This window comes from Solenopsis invicta, chromosome 1 (genome assembly GCF_016802725.1).
Source record: "Solenopsis invicta isolate M01_SB chromosome 1, UNIL_Sinv_3.0, whole genome shotgun sequence".
Classification (NCBI taxonomy): domain Eukaryota; kingdom Metazoa; phylum Arthropoda; class Insecta; order Hymenoptera; family Formicidae; genus Solenopsis; species Solenopsis invicta.
The window spans coordinates 13,428,129-13,455,498 of record NC_052664.1 but is presented as its reverse complement, the minus strand read 5'-3'; positions in this window follow the sequence as shown (position 1 = coordinate 13,455,498).

Sequence of the window (27,370 nt, the reverse complement as noted above, 5' to 3'; positions counted from 1 at the left end):
AAGAATGCAGACATCTCTCAAGAACAAAGGAACTTACGAATTTCTCAGTTTTGTTAATTTACTAATATTTTCAGAAAAAATCTGTTATATTTGTATACGTCTCAAAAAAAGAGAATCTATTAAAAAATTGATATTAAAATTATGTCACTTCTTCACCATTTTCTCTTTAATTTAATAATAATGTTTAAATTATACATAATTCGATTGTAATACTACATTGTATATTATTATTTTGGAGAAACATTGCTTAGCAGCTCCGTCATTATAAAGCGGTATTATCCGCTCTCTCCTCCCCTCCTCTTTTATAGTAACGGATCTCTCTCCTCTCCTCGTAGAATGCGGATTACAAGGTAAGTTTCGCTCTCCGTCCGATAGGTGATGCTGGACATGAAGCTCTATCCTTACGAAGGCCGTCGACCTCGCGTATACAAGTGCATACGTACGTACTCGACACGTAGAAGTACCTATACACGCGCATCTGAGGAGTGGAGAGATTCTTCTTTCTCTTCTCTCTTCACACATTCTCAACTCATACGAGTGTAGATGCTAGAAATCCTTGCGGTTCCTTGTTACATATGCGCTCAGAATTGTTAAAAGTTTTTCCAAAAAAAGACTAAAAGAATGAATTGCATTTTATTTCATTAATTTATTTTGCAGCGTACCATTTCTTAATAATGTCCTATTTTAAAGTTTTCTTGATCTGCGTTTAATTAATAATTGTATATATACATACATGTAATTGCAATTTTTTTATTTATACATATAATTTTAATATTATTGCTATATTCCATTTAAAAAATGTTTATTTTAAATTTTAATATGAATTAAAACGTAGTTTGATTCAATTAAATATTGAATCATGAGCTGTCGCTAATGTATAGTAGATTCAACTAAGATTTTATTTATTCAATTATATTTGTTATTGTTTCTACTTATAATATTTTTGTTTTACTAACACTGTTATTCAAATTAACAAGATATTTGTAATTAGATTAATGCTGTTGATTTAACATATTTTTTTCTGTACAGAAAGAGTAAAGTTAGATTTAAGAAGAGTATTCTATTAATTAACTTCTGAAATAATTTGTTGACTTTGCTGTACAAAATCATTCTCACTATATATAATTCAAATGCATTTACATAAATCTTAATATATAATACTACAATCACTTAGCTCATGGCATTCTCCACATCTTGCAGGTACTTCAATATTTACTTGACCAAGACGAGCTTTAAGCCGAAGGCAAACTGACCGACTCTGTTAATGTGCTTAGACATCGAGTGTCCGCTCATGGACAGTACGAGAAAACGCTTCATTCGCTAACTAAAGGAATTGTCAAGTCTTCCTCTTCTTTTCGAAAATTTATTAAATATTTGGTGAGCCTTCAGGGTCGAAAAACATGTTCAAATGACACAACGAGCGCAGGAATTTATGTAGCTCATAAAAAACCAGAAGAAAAACTCATAAAATATTCCAATGCTTTTCAAAAATATTTCTTTTTTTATGCCCATTTTATTAATAAAAATATTTCTTCATATACACATATCTTTTGTATCAGACGGTTATTATTTGCAATAATATCTTTACTAATAGATATATTTATCTAATGATTTATTTGAAGCTACGATTTGTCAATTTAATATCTCAATTTTATATAATGATTAATAAAATTTAATTTGTTGATAATTGAAGTTTTATCAGAACAATGATAATTTATTTCCATTTACTTCAAAAAGATTTATAGCAATTATTAAGTTGATCTTTTAACGTAAATAGTTGTAATCGCGCACTATGCAACGGTTGTTTCCATATGTATTCAAGCGCAACGGTAAGATTAAACGTTATGTGTTATTACATACAAGATATATGTAACTAGATTCTTTTTCCCCCCAAAATACAACTCGCTTTCTCCGCGTGCCAGTGATCATAGTTGCCTTCAAGCTTTTATGAAATATCGCGTACCTATTATTGGACACGGATAATAAAACGAACATTTCCGTCGCCTACTTTTTTTGCGAAACAAAATGATTTTAATTGCTAGATTGCGTTAGAGCACCCGGAAAATGGGCCAACGTTTCCAACGAACTCATGCATGAAAAGTAAAATTACAGTGAAGGTGTTTAACGGTGCAACATTCGGTTAGAGTTCATTTCACAGTATTGTATAGAATAATTTTATATATATCCCGTTATTGTCACTAACTTCAAACATGCAAAGTACAAATTATAGATTGTCTCTGTATACGATTGTGTATCGATCATATATAATGATATTGCATCAAGAGATTACTAGATGTCCTACTATAGAAATTTGCGTTACATTCTTTTTTTATTTTTATTTTTAAGCTGTAATTTTTAACTCTCTTGCTTTTATGTGTAGAAAGTATTGGTTTTCAGTTTTTTTTTTTTGTAAACGTAAGTTGTTTTGTAAGACATGTGTTAATTTTTTAGTATATAACAAATAAGAACTTAATGTAAGATATATTAGGAAAAATGATAATAAATAAAAATTTTACTAAAAAAATTAAAATTTTTTAAAACATATTCCTGTAAAAAAGTACTAGTATGTTAAGATATTTAAAAATGTGTTAATAATTTATAATTGTTTAACATATATTGCAAAATTAATATTTTATTTTACAATTGTAAACTGTTTAATTTTTTTATTAAAAGTAACAAAATCCAAATATAAAAGCATTTTAAAATAATTTAAAGTTTTACACATATAAACAATCGACTAATGTCTATTTCCACTATTGCAGATTAATTTCGATCTTAGTTTAACTCACTCTTTACCTTTTTTCTAATTGTTAGAGAAAGATAGATGAAGAGTTAAATCGATATGAAAGTTAATCATTGGTGAAAATAGACATTAATTTCACAGTTTGAATTTATAGAATGTGGCAGAAATTTGAACTAACATAATTTGTGAGTGAACAGATCTGTCGATATAACAAATTTCTTTATACCGGCTATTGGTAAAGAAGAATAAAGATTTACATTACCAACAATAATGTTATCTGTTTTACCGACTACCAACAAATCTTTGTCGACGATTTTAAGGAATGATCCATAATCTGTTTTACCAACTTACAGAATCACACATTTGCGATCAACGATAGCGATTTAGAAATGAGTGAAAGCGAGAATGTAATTACGTATTGCTTGACTATGTCGATTTCTACCATTTCTTAAGAAATACGTTCTTAAAATACAAATAATATTATATACCTGTTTCCAATTATGATGTTTTCTTAGAAGAAAATGATTAACTTTAAAAATTTTAATATGATCTATTACTATGCAATTTAAAATTAATTTGAGAGTGAGTGAGTGAGTGAATGAGTGAGAGAGAGAGAGAGAGAGAGAGAGGGAGAGAGAAATTTTGAAAAGTTACTATAATATTGCTGAAATGTTCTGTGTGCTGAAATGTGTTGCATGGATGAAGCAGAACTATATTACTTTCCAGGATAAATTCTCTGGATAATACATATAATACACATAATACGAAACGTGTATAAAGACATGTCTAATACTTAGACAATTGTAGATACACTATTTTTTTTTGTCCAATTCCAAAACTATGATTGCACAATTGCTAATTTTTATATAAAAAAATATGAAAATGAGTCGTTAAGTACCTTTTTCCTGATCACATTTGTTCCTATTGCGCATGTTATTTTTCATGCATGGTTGTTCACTGAATATCATTGTACTCGTATATTAATATCGCTTTTAGTCGCAGCGTGAAGCTAATTGTTGCTTGTAAATCACTCGTCTGGATAGAGAGTCGCCGTAGGTTCCATGCAGTACATTTATGCGAGCGAAGGTAGGGCGTCACGGATGGGAGCGCCCATGTAGAAGGAAGCAAAGACGACGGTCTTATACGGCACCGGGTTACAGAGCCGTTTCGGTCGTCATGCGAGGACATAAGAAAAACATGGCGACCTCATTGTCTTAGACTCGTAACGCTGTCGTGCCGCGGATAAGATACGGGTGCGCCAAGGCGAGTTAAGTCACCATCGTTGGCTGCTTACCAAAAAAAAGTGCGGCAATTAATCTGCCGAATCGCAATACATGCGCGGAAAATGTAGAAAAGACTGTAATTTATTTTATCATTATAAATACTGGATAATATAAAATTTATTTAGATTATTACATTTTCAAACATTAGATTCTAGTTTGGAGTTGATTTAAATTAGACGTTATTGTAAACGTTATATAAAATTTTACTGATGCAGAATCCTTAAATTGGAACACGAAAGTCAAAAAAGAATTAGCCATAAAATAATTATTTAAAAGATAAATCATAGTACATAAACACCTTCTAAAAGTGTAAAAAATTCTCAAATTTAATTTAAGCTTTGTAGAAAGACAAACGCGCAAATCCATCATCCAGCAGAGAGATAACTACAATATTTAATTAATACCTTGAGACGCGTCCTTATTGTTACGCAATGAGATGTATATATCGTACTGAAATAAAATCCGACTATTGTAGTGGAAGCATACGAGTATATGCATGACGTGATGCTATGTTTATGCGTTCGTTCGACAAATCCGGGTGAAATTTTCGGTGCAACGAACCCAAGCGGTAGTGTATATTCTTACGCCTTTAGTTGGCACAGTAATGATGTCGGTGGAAAATCTTCTTCACCTGAGGTCTCACAAACCTCAATAGAAGAGTTCTTTTCCACGGGCGGATGGCACGAGGAGTCGTTCTTCTGCCCGTTTCCACGTCGTAGTCGACTCGTTTCGTTCACGACCCCGCTTTCGAGAGCGAGCCTCGTTCTCGCCATTGTTTCGTCAAATTATGCATATTAATTCGTTGTTTCTTGTCGTGCATCTGTGCGAGTTCGCGCAGAAGTGCGAAACGTTCTCAAGACCGACCCACATGCCCCGGCAAATGATAAACCGTTAAATCTAATTTGCTTTGAACCTCTCAAAGTCACGGTATAGTGATAATGTTTACGTGATATCCATTTTGCAAGTTTACATTTTTAGCTATTATAATACTTAATTATCTATTAGCTATATGTATATGTCTATTAGCTATATGATAATCAATATGAAATAATACAAATAAAACTATTTCAGATAAATGAAGAAAATATAGATGCCTAATAATTTTGGTCAAGGTTGTGTATATATCTTCTTTAACTGGAAAGATATTGAAATATAAATTATTCTTTGTCTTAAAAACCCTTTAAACTTATGTACATACGTATATTCCTTTATCTGTATTATTTTATACTAATTATTGGCACTGTACATAAATATAAAGGATTTTCGAAACAAAGCTAAATTTATATTTTAATATCTGTTTAAATCTTTTTCCCAGTTAAAAATATTTAAAAATATAAGATGCTTAATATGTTTGGTGAAGGTTACATATTGGGTTTTAAAAATATTGCTATAAATTAAAGAAATTTAAGTAATTGATATCCAAAGATATCGAACGATATACGTGTGCTTGAAAGAATAATTAACATCACAGTATGTTATCTGTGACGCTTCATTTGCTACGGAAGATGACAGTTTGTCGGATGGTGACATCATGATAGTAATTGCGTTGGCGTTTAATGATACAAACAGAATATTATGGAAATGTGTTAAGAAATCTACGCGATAACCCGGAACGCTAAATGAGATCAATATTCTTTAAATGCAGTCGTGAAATTGAAACGTCCGGTCATATACTTATCTGATACTGCATATTTCCTTCAATTATTATCTAGAGCTACATCACCTGTACTAATGAGAATATTGACTGAAGAGAGAATTAATGTATATAAAATCATCGCGGTCAATGCAGATATTGTGAAAATAACGATCAATGAAGACGAAATTAAAATAGAGATAAGATTTAAATTCTAGGAATCCTTAATACATATCCTCAGCGATTAGCGAAAATGATGTAAAATTGCAGTTTTGATGTTGCAATTATTAAGGAAAATGTCGCAAAAGTCGAATTTATTATAGACATAAAGTCTTAATGGGAAAATCTATAGACAAGAGATTAACAAATTATTTCTAAACGTAAAATGTAATAAAGGCATTTAAAATCGAATGTAATAGTCATATTATTATATAAATATCTTATCACGTGGTTATTTTTATTAATCACTGTAATATATGTTTGAGAATCAGCGTGAGTAACGGTTTTTAACGGTCATCTGTACATCTCCGCAATTTCTGTGAACTGGTTTAAGCAATGGGTAGTATTACGGACTCGTATCTTTCTTGCGTCTCTTTCTTCACTTAGAACTTTTCTTTCGTTGTTGCATCAAGTCTACTCATCAACGAATTCATCGTATTCGACCATCTGCTCGCATAATACAGGTTGTGTATGAAAGTAGGCGTGATACTTCATTATTACTTTTTAAAAGTTGCCGAAAAAGATTGCTTGCTGATGGGGTTCTTGGGGTATGAGAAACATCCCCCTGAAGAACGTATCAGGTGACGTTTTCTTCCCATGCAATTCGTTGATGAGCAGACGAGTGTCATCGGAAGCAGGATGCACTCAAGCAGCCCTTTTCACTCTGAACAGCTCTCTTCTTTCCCGTACCTTCCTTCCTGATCGGAAGTGACGATAAGATTTCCGCTCGCGTGCGATCTCAATTCTCATTAATGGAGCTATAATCGAACGGTGGGCTACCATTTTCGTTACCGTATCAAAAAACGATGTACTGCGTGACGTGAGAAAAAGGATTCACAGCGGAAATCTTGAACGCGGCAAATCGATGTTGAAGTGTGTGTTGCCTAGTTGTGTCGTATAATACCTCTTGTTGCGTGCGATAGCGATTTTATGACAGCCAAGGATACTATTAAACGGTGATAAAATACCATGATTAATTGAGCCTCGATAATTGCACATTCGTAGGAACAATGATTTCGCGCCGTTGACGTGAGAAGGAACTTCGATAAATAAATGAATGCTTTAGATGCAGTATTTCATGGGTTAGTTTGCATGCACGTATAATTTTTCCGCAAATGTTTTTGTGAACATAAGAACGTCTAGACAATTATAATGCTATCCTAGAAATTAAATAATCAAAGTTCTCTATAGGCAATTATCAGAGCATAAAATTATTTCATAATAATATAAAATGATGAATTTAGATAATTATGACATAAAAAATTTTTTAATTTGATTAAACAACAATATTCTTTTTCTAAAAAAAGGTATAAATATATAAATATTCAGAATAAAAAGAATTCTCCTTTTAACTTATAATAATGTAATTATATTAAATAAGAAGGAAAAAAAGTTACATTTAAAAGATTGTCAGATCGATGTGAAAGAATATACTTGACATTATATTTATAGAGATATTATAAAATGCTTTACAATTGTAATCACACTAAGTTTTTACAATTCTAATAAAGTAAAGAGGTAAATTTAAATCTACGAGGATAAAATTATAATTCTACGGAAGCATCAATATTCAGAGACATCAAAGGTCGCGAATTAATGTTTAGTAATGTTGAGATTGTATATAGCTCCAATGCAATGTTCCTTGTTTTCTTATTCATTTTCTACTTTATTTTTCAATTCTTGATCAACATCGTTCTTTATCGCGATCGATTGATTACCGCGTCGATTACGAGTACGAGCGTGTGTCGAATAAACAACTCTTATTTTTCAAACAGTATGACCAACCTCGTTTCTAGATCGTTCTATTCAGTCTGCTTTGCAAATAATAGCGATACTAAAACTGGAGTTAATAATTATAATTTAATTTAGATGCTTATGTGCTAATATAGTTTTCCTGACTAATTGAGTTTATTAATTAAAGTTTTGAAAAAAGATATAAAACATTTATTTATTTTTAAATTATTTTTACTAAAGAATATTTTTGTAATTCACTATACTATATACAGGATCTATTTAATGCACCTGTCCACTGGAATGATTTTATTTAGTGGATATTACTAAAATGTATAGTATTTAATGAGCCAGCCGAAAAGCACGAATCAGCGAAAAGCATGAGCCTGCACTTCATTTAGAAATCAAGTTACGCGATGTTTGCAATTAAGTATTCGAGAAACTCTTTATAAGAGACACTTGATGCTTTGTGCATTGATTAGCGAATTCTTTGTGACTGCTATGCATTTAGTTTACACCGAAGCATCCTGTGATTCTAATGATAAAAGTTGCGACATGTCAATCTTGTTTTTTTTTTCCAATTTCGCTGACTGGTCTTGCAATACGATCTGTTAATATTTCGAATGCAATAAAATTTATAACCGTATATAAATTTCATGTTATTTTCAAAGTTTTAACATTTAAATAAAAAATTTAATGTATTAATTAACTTACAATTTTATAATTAGTAAATGTAACGTAAATCAAAAGATAAATAGAAGAAAGAAAACAGAAAAAATTCAATCAAATAAATTTTAAAAATTAAGCAAATTAAAAAAAATGTGTATATATAAAAAAAAATCAATATATTAAAATATATTATTGCTTTATATTCATCATATATTACGTTTAATGTAATGCTTGGACATATCAAGTAAATAGATTAGTCTGTTTAAATCTTTTGAACAGTTTAAACTTGAATTTTATAAAATATTTGTAAAATTGTGTATACATTCAAAATCATTGTATAATTGGAATAAAAGTAATGTATAAATGAAACTAATAATATAAAAATAAATAAAGATAAAATTTTTTTCAACAAAAATGAGTTATTTAAAGAAACATCGTAATAAAATACACAAATGTATTAATAAATTAGGCATTAATATAATTTTTTTTAATTTTAAAAATTTATATAAAACCCGAATTTATAATTTATAAGTCACAGACTACTATTTATTTGTGTGTGTCATGCATTTACACACAAATTATGCATCGTTCCAAAGGTCTACTTAAAGTTGTTCTCGACTGCATTTTTAATATTTTCTTATAAACATTACGTTTTGCCTCTTTATTATGAGATTTATGATAGTAATTCTACATGGTAATAATTTCAACTTTTTTTTTACATTTTTATGATTGTCACATAATTTTAAAAAGAAAAGATTCGTGAAAAACTGCTCTTTTGTTTCCAATACATATTGCGTTTGTTCTTTTGTCCGAACTATCTATACTTCAGACATAATGAACTGACCGTTACAGTTCGATTACTGCTTAAGTTCAAAGTGTCCGAACTGTTCAAAATATTCGAGTCATTACATGAAAATATTGAATGCTCATTTCTTTACTTTAAATTATTATAACAAATTGGACATATGTTCAAATCATTTTATCTTAGCTTTAGTGTAATCCTATGCAATTTTATGAGTGATTTATATCAGATTTATAACAAATTTAATTGGTACATCTCAAACGATTAAAATAAGATTATACCAGAATTTTATTTTAATCGTTCAAGACGTACCAATTAAATTTGTTATAAATCTATATTTTATATGTATCAGCATTTTGCACCGTGAAATCGAGATGCCTTATGTTTTTGTTATTTATAGCTCCAATAAATAATTCGCTACACAATCTCTCCTTTCGTATAGCATCTGTTTTGAGTCATCTGTTCGGCGCATATCATGCTTTTTTGCATGCTTGCATCAACCGTGATTTTTCTCTAACGTCACGTAACCCGCTAAAGCATCAGTAAGACACTATTCCTTGCAATACTGCTTAAACGTCAGTGATTAACAACAAGCTATAAAGCTTCCAGTGAGATCACTGGACCTGACCGAGTAATCATTAAGAGCGTGTTCATATGACTCAGAGCTATTAACGTGCAATCACGAGATGTGACTACAAAGTACAGTTGATTTATTTAATATAGATCACATATTATAAATTTATCATACCATGTTTAGACTGAAGAATGAATACTTTTTGCATTACATTATAGATAAAAATTACATGTGCTGATGTTGATAGAACCATGCAACATTAAATGCGGATATTCTGTAATAGTTGTCATGAACAAATTCCGAAAGTTCTACTGTACATTTAGATTTAGTCCCTTATTTTAAAATTTAAACGAAATCTCATTCAACTTGTACTAAATCTTTTATTTTCAATTTATGTATATATGTATATATATATAAAAATAAAGTTATTTAAATTATAGCTTCCGTCATGTTTCTTAATCGGTTTGAGTTACGAATTTTATAATTTATATATCAAGCAAGAAACATTATTACAGACAAGTAATAATGATAATGGAAATGATAATGTGTTATTTTAGTACTTTTTTATCGTTTAACTATAAAGTTTCGTGTAAAACTATGGGACAGACTTGAAATTCATATTCTTTTAAGTGTCGGCGTCAATTAAACCCTTAATAAATTCTCTAGAGCAACAAGTCCAGTCTAAAGGATCACCGGCGGAAATTCGTCGAGACCTGTTAAAACTGTCGGAAAGTTTGGCAGAAAAAGTCGATCAATCGTAACACACAGGTCCGAGCATGGCACGAGAGCTCCCGAAGAATCTTTAGAATTCTTTGTCGGCGTTCTGGGAACCCAACAAGACGGGCTATCGAGTCGGCTTTGTAAGCCGCAGAGAAAGATCGAAGATGGCAAGGTGCGCATAGGGAATAAAGAAAGCTCAGATAATGCGAGCTGTAACGCGAGATGACGTGAGAACGTCTTCTCGAAAAAGAATACCAAAATGATGGAGAAGTATTCATTGGGCTACCGCGAGCCCTAAATTGTTAGTATCTTCGGTCTGTGTGATTGTTCTACTTACGTACGGTTATCCCAAGCTGGCTAAAAATGTTTCGCACAGTACTCACCTGAAATAAAAATAATTCATTGTTATTATGACGAATGATTTAATTTCTTTATACTTATTTTTAATTAATATTATTCTGAGATATGATTCATTGTACAGTGTTTTCTGAATAGTGTTTTTATGCTCTTCAAGAGTAACACTTTTAAAAATTTTTATTTTTTAAAAATTAATAAATAATTGTAAGTTGCGTTTAATATTTAAGTCTCATTATACAGGGTGTTGCAGATACATTTAGGACACACAACTGATTAGGCGTAATGAAATTTGTCATGTAAAATAATCATTAAAATTATTAACTCTCTAAAAAAATTTAATGAAGAAGGAAAAGAAAAATTAGCCACACACAATAAAAATCACCAAATTATTACAGAAGGTATTTTTCTTATTATTCCCTTATTAAAAATTAACAAAAGTCCCCCCCTCTGTCTATAAAATAAATTTACTATATAAAATGCTCCTGAAGAACATAATCCATGAGAAATCATCATAATATATCTACCTAAAATACTTAATTTATACATAGTTATTAAAACACATAATATTATATTTATATAAGCTACAGACGAATAAGCTATCAATCTTTTTATATCTACTTGAATTAAACATAAAATTCCTACAATTATTCCTTCAACAATTCTCAAACCAAAAATTAAATAATTAAATTTTATTAATGACAACTGCCCCTGGCAGTCTGCCGTATGCAATCAGTTGTGCGTCTTAAATGTATCTGCAACACCCTGCACATTATGTCTTGCACCAAATAAAGAATATATAGTCATCAAGTAACAAATTTAACATATGCGGAAGAATTATAGCGGTTTTATACGAGAAAAGAGGAAATTCCTTATGAATTTTTACGACAAGAGATATAAATCAATGTGTTTGTAAACTCTAGATTTGTAAACTCTAGAGCTAAATCATGGACTTCTAAACCGTAGACTCTTAAAATCCTTAAATCTTAACCTGAAAATCCAGACACTTCAGTCCCAAATGCTTAAGCATTAAACTCATAAACGCCCTTAATGACAATTTAATTGTTATTTTAATAATAATTAATTATTTTAATTGATGTCAATTTTACTAGTACCAACGGCATCAGTGTTACCCGTTGTGCACCATAAGGAGGTTGCGCGATTGGATTTATTTTGTACATCGTTTGTGTGTGAGCGTGTGCCGTACGTGTACGCTCTCTTCCCAATCAGCAGACAATTTTTTTTTAAATGTTTTTTAAATATTTATTTTTTATATAACGTTTTTATAACGTTTTTTAAATATTTAAAAAAACATTTAAAAAATATTGTTTCCTGATTGGGTTACGTAGTAATGAAAAATTAGTTTAAGAGTGTGTTTCCTTCTCTATTTCAATTCTATTACAAAATGTCATTTATTTAATAATTTTTAAGGGGTAAAACTTTCTTAGTAAAGAAGTATCTCATTTTTATAGACTTATTAATACACGTGCTTATTTACTCACTTATGTAGTATTTTTACATCTGTTCCTATTATGTTCATGGAAAACTAATTGCACCACGTGATTCTGCAGCTTAAAAACTATGAAAAAAGCACAATTTTTACTTCCCGGTTGGGGGTAAAAACTTGCCACTTTACACAACCCCCTTTGTTAAAATTTGATAAGAGTTTCAAACATGATAAAATTTTCTTATTATAAAAATTCTCAACGCTTTTCGCAGATTAAACTAAAGTTACTATAAAGGGTTTCGTCTATTGACATTTTGGATTAGCATTACAAAATTACAAAAGATAAACAAAATTTATCAGGAAATAAATTTTTATGTAACTGTGCGTGAAGTCCTTTTAATTTAATTGACTATACACCTACGTGATACTTCATATAGATAATTCAGACTTCAATACATTATATTGACGATTATATTTATTGGTATCTATTGACCAGGCTTGGGAAAGTTACTTTGTAAAAATAACTAGTTACAGTTACAGTTTCTGTCTTCCAAAAAATAACTAGTTACCGTTACAAGTTACTGACTTTAAAAAATAACTCGTTACAGTTACAGTTATTAAAAAAGTAACTTAAAGTTACTTTTCAGTTACTTTTCTGTTTTTTTTGTGTAATATTGTAAAACATTAATAATTTAAATACGAGACTTTTACTGAAGAGCATCCACGTAAAGTCTTTTCTATCTTTAATTGTGTAAAGCGTTATTTACAATAGAGACTTAAGCCTTTAACCTTAAGAAATTAACCAATAATAATTGATTTATAGAAGAATAATCGATTGTGTTTGGCCAATTTCTTAAGGCTAAAGGCTTAAGTCTTTATTATAGTCTTTATTGACGACGCATAAGATGCATGTGACATGTTTACATATATTAAATATTAATTACTTATATGTACAGATGAAAACTATGTGAATTATGTTCTAAATTTTTTGAGGATAAAGGTTGGTTTATAATAGCCGTAATCGTAAGAAATTGGTCAATCATAGTTGATTTATAAAAGAATAATTGACTATGATTGATCAATTTCTTATGGTAACGGCTATTATAAACTAACTTTAAGACTAAGTATAGAATTTAGACTCAAAGGCATTCTTAGTAACCAATTCTCTGCTGGCTGATTATCACACGTATGTACACGATAGACCAGCCAGACGATCACACATCATGCAGTGATTCTTCGCGAGCATCCCGGAACCGTACTTGAATATCCGGGCCCTACAAGTACAGTCGTGAGCTAAAAGGTTGCAACACGTTTTCTTGGATGGTTTTTAGAATGTAGACTTGCTCCTCGATCGGCGAACATAATTGGTTGAATCCACAAGTAAGAACCAATTACGTTCGTCGTTCGATGAGCAAGTCTATATTCTAAAAACCATCGAAGAAAATGTGTTTCAATCTTTTAGCTCACGACTGTATGTACATACAATCGTGTATCTATATGTAAATAATTTGTAACCTACGACTACTGGTACGGGGCTGCCAAATGTATAACATATAACCGTTCATTGTCACGTGTATCTTTCTAGACAGAACTTTCTCTCGGATCACATCATCTCTCTCAGGGTGTTTACGATAACTAATCGGATCTCGGATTGGATTGAACAATGGTACTCAACGTAGGTATAGAAAATTTTCCTAGGCTAATCGGATTGACGATTGCTGTCTCAAATGTAATCCAATTGATGACGAAAGCGTGGAGACCGAGAAGCATGCTTGAAAAGTCTCTTTATTTTTTTAAATAATAACACAAAAAATCAAAGATAAAGTTAAAAAGAATGATTTGAATTTAGATTTATTGTAATTTTTTTATCTAAACACTGGATTTCGTTTAAATTTCTGTTTGTAAAAATTAATTAATCTATTCTAAAGTTTGTGGTTATATCGGAAACAAATCAAAATTAATAAAACAATTATTAATTATTAGGTACATATTAAAGCATATAATATTTCAAGCATATCATATAGAATTTCTGTTTATTATAAACTTAGTAAACATAACTTTGAAATTATTCAACTACATTATACATTAATCAATATTAATTTATATGTTAAAAATCAATAATGTCTCTGAAAATGTTTTTTTTATTTTTTTCCACATCGTAAATAAACTTCAACTCCAAGAATAAATAAAAATTACTGGAAAATGGATTGACATGAAAAGGGCATTATTGAACATTATCAATTTGTGCTAACTTAAAATTTGTAAAATCTGCTATTCTTTGTTAGTTGTTCATTAGAGAGTAATAATATAAGAACGGAATATACATAAATAAAATTAAAATAATTGTATGCATATATGATGCGTATATTACATTTTTATATTATTACTCTCTAATAAACAACTAATAAAGAAAAGTAGATTTTACAAATTATAAGTTAGCACAAATTGATATTGTTCAATAATGCCCTCTTCATATAAATCCGTTTTCCAGTAATTTTTATTTATTCATGGAATTGAAGTTTATTTACGATCTGGAAAAGAATAAAAAGAACATTTTTAGAAACGTTATTGATTTTTAACATATAAATTAATATTGATTACTGTATAATGTAGTTGAATAATTTCAAAGTTATGTTTACTAAGTTTATAATAAACAGAAATTCTATATGATATGCTTGAAATATTATATGCTTTAATATGTACCTAATAATTAATAATTGTTTTATTAATTTTGATTTGTTTCCGATATAACCACAAACTTTAGAATAGATTAATTAATTTTTACAAACAGAAATTTAAACGAAATCTGGTGTTTAGACAAAAAAAATTACAATAAATCTAAATTCAAATCATTCTTTTTAACTTAATCTTTGATTTTTTGTGTTATTATTTAAAAAAATAAAGAGACTTACTTTTCAAGCATGCTTTTCAGTCTCCACGCTTTCGTCATCAATCGGATTACATTTGAGACAGCAATCGTCAATTCGATTAGCCTAGGAAAATTTTCTATACTTACGTTGAGTACCATTGTTCAATCCAATCCGAGATCCGATTAGTTATCGTAAACACCCTCGGATCACATAAGAAGCATAGAACATAGAATTGTCACTGCATCGAGCAACAGTGGCTGCGTTCAGCAAACTCAGTGGTTGAGTGAGCGCTTACTGCTATTAGTGTATTCTTTTAGGTCTAACAAATCACCAATCACATTAAAGCTGCGTTCGAAAACATCAGTTGAGTACCCTCATATATATCATTTTATCCTTGTTGTTTACCTATTGTTAAATAAAGATAAAATGATACACGACGCCACTCGGGTAATGTTTGCAAATGCTATCTAAATTGGCAAATGAGTTTAAAATATATAAAGTAACTATAAAAATAACTATTAATTTAGTTACTAGTTACACAAATAATGTAACTAAGTTAAGTTTATAGTTACAGTTGAAAAAAAGTAACGAAGTTAAGTTACAGTTACCAAAAAAAGGTAACTCTAACTGTAACTTCGTTACAAGTAACGAGTTACTTCCCATCCCTGCTATTGACATGTATTGAAAAGGACCCACTCAATCAAAACATTATGATATAATATTATTTTAATAATAATAAATCTGAGTATACGTATAAACAACATGTGTCGGCTCTTGTAACATTATTATATTCCTTTGGTTTATATTCTTTAAAGCCTAAATTTTACGTTTATTAATTTTATATAAAATATCTTTTTCTTTGAAATGAAGATTCACAATTTAAATCATTATTTTAAGAATTTGATGATCATTTTCTTGTTACTTTTTTACTACATAATTATCATGAACAACTAAATGATTTACTGGCTATCTTATTCGTTTTGGATAGCTTTCTTGTTCCATTCTAACACATTCTGTGATGCGGGACACCTGGTAAGTATCTGCGACATAAATCGCGGTACAAACATCACGCGTTTTATCTTTGACTGCACTTGCGGAAGGAATTATAAGATCGTTAAGGTGGATAGTAAAAGTTACAAGTAACGCTAGAGGAAATTGACGTCTGACTGATTTATTGATATAAATACAATATGATGCAACAATATTAAAATTAGTATAACATTTAACATTAATTAATATATGCAACATTTATAAATATGTAACAATAATCTCTATATTTATCAGTGGTAATAAAACCAGCTATATAATTAATGTAAGGCTCATTTAAAGAAAACTGAACTAATTGAAATATTATACAATTTTAATTTCCATATGTTAAAAAAAAACTAATGTCAAAAAAGTAGGTTATATAAAAGTTTTTAAATACATTGTAAAGTTTGCATTGTAAATAAAAATTTTGTATTTTTTAATTTGAGTGTACTAATGCAACGCTAATGTCATTTAGTTTTAGATTTTTCTTTCATGACGGCTATAATTTAGAAAGAAATGAGAAGTCGTTAAGTAATTTTAATTAGTCAAGGTTGTTGATAGTCATTAAAGTTTATTAGTATAGGTATATGAAAAAAGTATTTACTAAACTATTCATACTATTGATATTGTACACAATTTTAAACTTTATCAAATTACTTATATGTATATAAATACATTTTTTATGATAACGAAAAAACACGCGGATTATGCTATGTACAATTATTTTACATTAAAATTATTTAATATTTACGGTAAAACTTTAAAGATTGTTTATACAAAATCAATAATTTAAAAAGTTTAATTATAATAATCGTTTTCAGTATATGTTAATACTATAACATATAGATAAAAAGTATACTAAAACGAAGCTACAGCATTAATAGATAAGATAAGATTTCATGAGCCTAATAAATAATAAGTAAAGCAACAATTTTATGTTAACATGTTAAAGTAATTCTTACTTTAACATGTGTAGGAAAATAATTCACTGGAACATATTGCTTTTCGCTTAGATGAAATAAAGGCATTTATAGTATTAGTCATACACCAACTAAAAAGCGAGGCGTGCAAATTGATTAAATATGTGCTACAGCGTCCAGTCCATTAATGTTGGACAGAATAAATTCATGCCGGTAATCTACGATCTACTCTGAAGGCGATTTCCAATTTGATCGGGCGGAAACTGGTCAAAGAAAGCCGCGCAAAGTGATTTGAAAGCATGCGCAAATTTACGTCAGCTACTAAAGGTAAAATCTTTTCACGCGAGTACTGCAATAGGTATAATCTAAAACAGCAGTTGTGAATATCGCAAGAGAGGATGTTGTTACGTAAGGTTCGGCACAGGGAACTCATGCCTTGTAAAATTCCTTTTTGCGCGGCAAAAGGAGCGGCTAAGCTCAATAGTGTGTTATTGTATAACGGAATCTGATAATTTTATCGTAAAAACGTGATCTCGTTTTATCCTTGAATTTTTGCTAAAATTTATTTATAATCAAGATCTTTTTGCAATATTAAATAAAAGAAAAATAAAAATTTAAAAGTATTAAATACTTTATACACGTTTATATGTTTATTATTAATAAAACATACTATGAATAATCATAATAGTATATCATAATTAATTAATAATGTATCCTGTTTATGATATAAATGTATTCATTTTTAGAATATTATAAATAAGAAATTTTATTATAGAATTTTGAACAATTTCTTACTTGAAAAAATAACTGTAAAGAAAAGAATATTTCTAAATTTATAGAAAAAAAACTATTATCAAAAGAAAGTACGAATAAATAGAACATTGTGTATATGAAACTAGTGACTGATTTTGAAAATAATATTAATTGCTAATGTATAAATTGTAATGATCAAGAATGTAGTTGTAACATCATTAGCCACAGTAATGATGATCATTAATTTCATAATTTCTTTAACTAGTTAAAAATTAACATCAAGTTTCCGTTTTAATAAGAAGACATTTACAAAACATCGACTTAGATTTGTGATAATTAATTTCGAAATATAGTTAAATTTGATTTTACGATGGGAAAATTCAGGTAATAACGAACCGCATTATATATATTATTTATCTACACATTTTACATAACATATATTAATTATATATGTATATTAAATAATTATATATTGAAACATTACATATATGAAAATTCACAAATCGTACTAGAGTTTTTATGTTCGCTAAATTTGTCAGACACATTGAAATCCTCCAATGTGGCCGATTGTCAATACGAGGTTGACAATGTATATAGCGGACATAATTATTACGTACACCATCTCTAGATAATATTTCGATAATTAAATATAATGTGTAATAATTGCATAAAATGTTAACGTAAACCACATTTTTACAATATATTTAACTACAACCGACATTTATGTAGAAACCAATTTATAATTTTCCAACAACAAATCCTCGCAGATTTGTGTATTTAGTAAAACATATGTGTTGTATATGGAAGAAAAAAATGTGAAAAAGTTGAGTACAAAGAAATTTTTAATTATTAGAACTTTTAAATTTATGTAAATAAAATTGATCAATATAAATCATGATTTTATAATATGACAGGATGTACATTTCTGTAATATTGTGAGTTAAGAATTATATCTGGATGAGTGTCGCGTAGTTTAAATTATTGTAGAAAAGCGGGTTGCCGAAAATTTAATAGAGGTGATTTCGAATATGCATACGAAATAATTGTACGGATATATAATATCGCCTCTCCCAATTCATTGAAGCATCTCCGTTCTACACAAGGAAAGATTTCAAACATCTGCATCCTGTAGGAGACTGCAAATGATCTGAGAACCGCCTCAAAGACTTTCACTTCGATTCTGCTCTAAGTGGAGCGGACGTGGCAAGTGGTTTCGTGTGAGTATAGGTATCGACGAATCCCCATATTAGTAATATATTGTCAGAGTTGAAACGTTTCCTGTCGTACGTGCCAAACGTATGTACACATTCGATCATGGCGTAAAAAGTCATTAAGCATATCACATTTATCTTACGATTAATATGTCATTGAACTGTGAAGTCTATATGAAACGCTGACAGAGATATAATACATGATTTCTAATTAAATTGTACTAAAAGAACGTTTTCTAATTACGTCTATAATCATACAATTTTTCCTAAACAATAAAAATTGTTATATTTGTCATAATCAAATACAAATAATTTAAACATAAGGTTAACACGCCTATGTTAGTCTTAGAGGTTCTTAGTGCTAAATAATAATTTTTAATTTTTACGTCGCGCGTCGGATTTAAAACACAGTCATGAAGTCGGAATGCGTAATAGTAATGCTTTAGAAGCATTTATAAGATCTTCCCTTCCCGGAAAAACTACAAAGAATTTTATTGCGAAAAAATAATCTCAGCAGGAATTCGAATCTGGCGAAAATTATTTATAAATACTCTCCCGGTATTTATAAATAATTTAAATTAGAACTCTCTTTTGACATTTTATTCCTTTATAAAATTTATTTTTTATAATTTTGTAGTATGATAATTATCAGAGCTTTGTAATTCTATGTATATATGCAATACTTATATTTAGATCCGTATTTTTAACATAAAATAAATAATTTCAATGCATAATTTTAACTTTTAAAAAATAATACAATTATATATAATTGATTCATGTGATAAAAGATTCGAGAAGAAATATCTACCGAAATACGCGCGTGAGGTTTATGAATCTTCCATCCTAAGATCGTAACGTGGTTAACCGGTTGGTTTACATGTGTACAAGTTACAAGATGCGTGGGCGAGCAGGAATGAGCAGTAGCGTGCAAAAAGAACAAAAAAGCCCAAAGCCGAGACAGCAGACGTCAGTTGTCGGACATTAACTCGCTGAGAATCAGACAAGAAGTCAATAATATAATTTGGATATAAAGTTATTCTTTTTAAATGTCTTTTTCTACAATACAAAATTTTTTAAAAGCATTAAAGCCCATTTTAACATAAAAATTGTTTGAAAGAGAAAGAATATATTCAATTTTAAATAATCTTATAAAGTTTAGAAATTAACTACTAATTCTTATACAGAAAGAACATTTTTATCGTAATATCTAAAAATTTAGCTAGATACAGATTAAAAATGATATGTTGAATAATTAAAATAATTATTTTCGGGATAAGAGGGGCTGTAAAGCGTTTAAGTATCAAATTTATTAAACTGGTTAGTAATTTAATTTTGTGATATTATGTACATTTTTTTTAAGAGCTGTGTTTTAAGTCTGGAAAATATGCGGTGCGCAGTTTGAAGAATCTTGTAAATATTTATAAATTCACCTAGAAAATTATTGAGCACTAGAAACTATTTTCAACCAGTACAACTATTCTCGTTACTTAAAATAATTATATAAGATTTTTAATATAGGATTTTTAAAACCTTTTGACATTTTGCAATCAGCTTAAACATTAAATATAATTTTTTTAATGGTTCAACATAATTATTTTTAAATTTTTATTCGAACAAAATCGTTCTTTTTGTGTATTAATATTATATTTATTAATATTATAATTTTACAGAAAATATTTAATTTTGAATTGTTAATCATATTTCTATAAATAATAGATATATACAATTTAAATACTTAATTTACAGTTCTTATGCAATAAAATAATAAGATTATTGAAATATATGTACAATATATGTACAATAAATTGTTAAACAGAAGGTGCCATTATACATAGCATTGTATGGCATTTCAATCGAGAGAACAGAGAAACAGTAAATATGCAGATGAGCTTCTGGAAATTTTTTCAAGCATGTTGGAATCACACTTGTATCAGGACACGGTTTCTATGTTCTACTCGCAAATAGTAGCATGTTTTCGAGAGCATCTGAGAATACTAAACGTTTTCATATTAAGAATTCCTGAAATGGACGCCGAATGTTCGTACGTGCATCGCTAGCGTCATGTACCTTTTCGAGAAAAACGAAATATTTATTCGTCACGCGACTTCTTTTACAAATATCAATCTTCTTCATGTACACAGACATACATCAAGTCGTCTGTATCATTTCTTTCCTGGAAGATAACGTTATGTTATAACAATAACGGAAGGAATGTTTAAAATTGAAACGCACACTGGCGTAACTTTTATTTCGAGATTAAAGATTTACGAAGCACTGAAATTTGTTTTTCTTGTATAACGCATAAAGAATACGGAATCCATATGTTCGGCCCCATTATGACAAAAATAATAATCAATGTAATCATTGAAATAGTAGAGAACGCATTTATTTTTATTGTGTGAACAGGTTGTATATTGCCTGGTAAATATGATCGATATATACAATTAAAATTTATGTGACAAAATGCATTTTCAATTTAACAGAATAATTGCAATAGTATATATATTTTTTACGTATTTCAATCTAGTTTAATAACATTTCTGCGTCGTTAAACAATTAAGTATCTGTTCTCGTTAAATTTAATAATCTTATTGTAATCGAGTAACGTAAGTGTAACACTTCCTAACATTGTATACGCAACATTTTCGCAGGTTATTAATTAAGCGTAATTATTAATCATTCATTAATAGTTACATACGAGAACAAGTACGTGAAGGTGTTACGAAAGGGAAACCCAGCACTCTTTGAATTACAATCATCGCGCTTCTAATCTGAATGAAGTATCCAGTGAGAAAATGTTGAAGGACACAGTACGGCCATAGGAGGGAAATCTCGCGAAACATCATTGCGGAAACAAACGTTTTTATCTTCTCTCATTTGTCTGAACAGTAGAGTGTAATCTGTGCCACGCGTCTTGTACTTCCAATGGGGAACATTTAATAGTGAGAAAATCTAACGAGATTCACTCGCCTATCCAATTGTAATAAATCTTCTTTACAAGGAAACTTGCATCATACTTCGAAAATTTCATTCACGTAGTGATATGCTGATAACTTAGATATGTGATTAAAAATAGTATTATGATTGCTTCATTACTATCTTAATCCGCATTTATAAGTATACAGACAAATGTCTACTCTTAAATATTATAATTCATATCACAAAAAATACTTTAAAAATACACCGAAAAACAACTACTGAACTTATTATATAAAAATTTATAAATTTTTATGGCTGTAGAAAAAAGTGACAATTTTAGTTAATATGCATAAACAATATTATGACATTTATTACATTTTTTTTTTTATTATACCAGAACATAATTCAAATTTCACAATTTTTTGAGAATTTACAAGAAATACTGATTAAGAATTTCTCGGAAATATTGTCGAATACGAGATGCGTCATCAATATAATAGTGACTGTAATATATTGGCTCATTAGTATCAACACGTAATAATATTAATATTTATTAAGCTACAAAATACTGATTAAGCGAAGTATGTGATTCGTCTGACTTATCATTATTAAAAAAATCAAACAAAACTTTTTGTAAAATCTGTAACAGCAACTCGCATGTTGAAAGATATGCTGTATAAACCCAATATAGGCCACTTTTAAAAATTCTCAACGGTAATTAAAGATATTTCCTTAATTAATGATTAATTCTACAGCATTCTCGTGCTTGATATAAGGACGACGATTGAATTAGTACCGCTGCTCGGTTATGCTCCGTAAAGTGCAACGTTGGGAAAATTTCAAGCAATGCCATATAATGATAAAATTTATATTTTTGCTTAATTACACATAGAAAAATTAAATTTTCATATAACAAGTTTAATTTTTATAAATAAATTGTACAACATAAATAAAAATAATTTTTTTCTGCCACAGTACAAGATTAAAGGAAAAAAATACTTTGAATATAAAGTTCCAAATAACACTATAAATTTTCGATTTAAATATTAAATTTTGTTATAGTATTAAAAAATTAGAACACAATATTATGTATAACATAAAATTTGTTAAATTACAATTTCTAAATAAAAAAATCTTTTTAATCTAAAAGAATAATATGTAATATATACTAATTACCTGTTTTAACGTTAATATTTTTCAATAATGAATAAATAAAGTTGCAAATTATTTAAACTTGTGAAATATTTCTCGAAATGATATATATCTTTCAGCGAGTAAACAGTGTTATCAACTTTATCATTAATACGGAGAGGTTCTACGCATGACATATCTACGTAATCACTATCCAAATAAGTATGTGCTTAGTTATATTATTGCTGTTACTAATAAATAATATCACTAATAAGTAAAAACGGTAAATTATTTCTCAATTAATTCGAGTATTTTTCAATCGGTAAGCCAAGTTATAATGTTATTTTACGTATTTTGCAATGCAATTTTAGTGATGAAATAATAAAACGCAACGTTGAAATTATGTCGAAATTGTCATATGCTAGTCACGTATTCGTTTTCTACGCTAGGAGTAAAAGTGAAAATGCATTGCTATTGACATTTTATGGACAAAGAATATGCGAGTTACGCATTTGCATTTGTGGAAACATTAAGAATACAAAAGAAACAAAATAGAGTAATAAATTATTTTCAAATTTTTTAAATATTTCTCTCTAAATAGAAAAAAATATAATAAATTTCTGTTTTATATTATAAAGTAACAAAAAGATACCAATTTCTAATTTATTTATAATATATTATAATATTTGTTTGCATTTTTTGAATATAATTATAAATTTATATTCTTAATTTTAATTTTTTTAAGAATTATGTATATTTAATGATGATAAGACTTCCCAAAAATATTGATATCCGATAAGATAATCTAATAAAAAATTAATCATACTCAATCAATACGTTAATGATAAGAATTCTTGTGGAAAGTTATAACAAATCATCATTGGTTGGAAACTGCAGCAATTAATTACAAATTGTTTAACAATAAAAAGATGTTACTGAGGATATAGTTATAAATCATTCAGCTCGTTATGCGTAAAGTAATGCTTAATGAAATTGAGTTTGTTTTATTTTATTTGCAGGATACGAAAAAAAAGTAGTTACGTTGTTCTAAAGATCTAAAGTGAATCTATTTTGGAGTATAAAATACAAAAGAATATGCGTATGTCGCGTTTACAATTTTCTCTCTTTCTCTCTCAAAGAAAACTATATTTAAAATTAATTGATAATATCAGCTATAATTAAAAAATTGAGTAAAAGTGTTGTAACTACTTTTTGTTCATTTTAAAAACATTTTATATTTTATATTACTTTAGTACACTTAACAATTATGATTTAATTTGCAAAGTTGTTGTTTTAGAAACTTCAAGATAGTTTTTAAAATTATAATAATTGAAAAGCATTATTTAGTTTTAAAGAATCAAGTAAACAAAAAAATTATATTTTTTAATCAATCTTTCAAGTAAACTTGATTTTTTTAAATAAAATTTTGATTTAAACTTTAGTTATACAAATATATAAATAATATTAAATGTTTTAAAAAATAATGATCTTTTTCAACATTTTCGTTAAAATGTTGAAAAAATTAATTCCAATTTTATTTATAAAAATCTCTGTTATTAAAATTAAGGTAGATGTAGATTATACATGTACATACATTGATATTGATTTTTATTAAAAATGACTATAAATTATAGTTAAATTATGGTAATTACAATTTTTTTAAGACATTTATACAGAATGTGCTTTCTACATTGCGTAAATGTAACATGCAGTATATCAACAAGATATGTTAAAAAGACGCGACAACCTTGATTCTCCTTGCAAAGAACTGTCTCAGGCTGCGGTCCACTTAACGCTACAAACGCTTCGAAACATTTTTTGATTAATCGATTAGCAAAATTCTTTGTTCCAATTGATCAATCAAATGCTTCGAAGCGTTTGTAGCGTCAAGTGGACCGTAGCCTTTGAAAGGTAAATTACACCTTGAAGAGAATTGTCGTATATGAATAATGTTTAAAGTAAATTAGAATGACCAGTTCTTAATTGATGTTTTTGTTTCAAAACACCATAAAAATAGAATGATTGGTAAAGAAACAGAAAACCAACCAATTCGCTACATTCAGTCGCATCCCTTCTCTCCCTCTCTTTGTCTCTCACTTTTTTACAATAATTATTATTGCATTTATATGCATAACACAAACGTTTCCATGTGTAGTTTTTCTATCTTGTACTTTACTTCTATTTAATGTTAAATTTGTTAATATAATAAAATAAATTAAATCTACGTTAAGCTTGAATTTTGACGTTTAATTATCTGAGAAAATAAAAGTAGTTTTAATGTCTTAAACAATTATAAAAGTTACCAGTAAGTTTAGTCACAAAAATGCAATATAAAATACAGTACGCTTTCTAAAATCCATGTTTTGATATTTCTGAATGTTCTTTCAAATTCTTTAGCTCTAAATCATTTAAATTGTTTTCTTTAGTTTAAAAGCCGATGCGATTCGAAGAGCGCAAAACACTTGTCTTCGCGTAAACTAAATCTTTTCGTAAATAGTGATTTCTTCTATTTTCCCAGAAGCCTTCGAGACGTGGGAAGCGAAAGGCAGAGGCTTTGAAGTATGCTACACATGTGCCGAGAAATGGGTGGCGCTTGGCCATGTGGTGAGAAAAGCAGTGGTTAAGAGAGAAAGAGCATTTGGAAAGTTTCCGTCTGGAAAATGTATTTTACGTAGAAAATATATTGATCATTAAATACGCATTAAATATCTATCACATGTTTTATTAAAATACTAAATGTTATAGTGATTAAGAAAATCATCTTCATCTGCAATCTTTGTTTAATAGATAAGGAAAGATAATTAATAGCTGGCAAAAATTTAAAATAAGTAAAGATAAAACAAAATACAAGTGTAAATTTGATTTAATTGAAAAATTAATGTTATGCATTTTAAATGATGACAAGAATAAACTCATAGAAACAAATAAGTGCCAAGAAAAAAATTCCTTAATTTTAATAAATATTTATTCAAACAGTACTAGTAAAATGTTTACTTACAATATATAAATATTTACTTTATAAGAAAAAATGATTCTTAAATCAGTAGTTTTTAAACTAAATAAATATGTAATTATATTTACTAAATATTTTATTAGAACTATTCAAATAAATATTCATTAAAATTTAATAATTTTTTCTCTTGATACATATATTGTTATGATTCAAGGCTTATATTAATTGATATTAGAAAATACCAACTACGAAAAATGTAAAAGTAATTAATATTGCATATGCAATTTATCTCTTTTTCTTTTTAGTATTTTATTAAATCTTATTTCAATATTAATATATATTAATTATTCTCATTGGAATAAGTTTTTGATATTTTTATAGGAATAATGTTCGTAAAAATAAAATACGTCTCTTTATGACAATGCCTATTTCATAAATAAAATTAAATTATTTATATATTCTTATATCTTTTATTTCAATAATATTGACAAAGTACGTGTTCTTACGATTTCTTTCTTATACTTGATAACCTTCCAAGTCCAGAAGCAGCAGCCTGTTGCTTCGCTTCTTTCTGGCTCTCTTCCCACACGAGGCGTGTCGCGTAACACACGCACGCACCCCTCTAAATCACAATAAAGACGCGAGATGCATGTACGAACAGCACGATACGCATCCCATTTCTAACAAGGTTACTTCTTTAATAAACGCTTTGTAAGTAAAAAAAAATTTGCAAAGCTACTTCTTTAATAAATTATTTGCGTGTGTGAAATCTCATGATATTATTTCACTTTTAAATAATAATATTTTATTATTTTATGTTTTTCTACTAAAGCTAAAAAGTTTTTTATTCAACAATAATAAAAAATTTCATAAAATGATAGAAAATTCAAAAGTAATAAGATATAAAGAGTAAATATGTATAAAATATATTAAAATAAGTTTGTGTATATTATACTTTCTTTGTTTCCTTATTTTTAATCTTAGAATGACACATAAAATAAATTAGTAAAAACACAGGTTTATTTTCAAAAAAACTGTGTTTTTTGTAAAAACTTGTTTTTAACATTTTCAATGTCATTAGAAAGACATGTTTAAAGCATGAATACATAATTCAAATATAATATATTTTGAACAAATAATATAGTATATAAAGTAAATTATGTATAAAACAAGTATAAATTAAAAAAAAAATTGTTTACTTTAAATTTTATTTCCTTTTATCATTATAATTTTTATAATAATAAAATTATATAAATTTGTTTTGTTACTATTGTATTTCTTACAATGTCAAACGTTCAGATTAAAAAAATTTGCCATAATACATATATTTTTATGAAAGTTGAAAGCATTTAGTTAGTATGGCATATTTAGTATGTCATTTCCATGACAAAAATAGTGCGTGTTGTTCT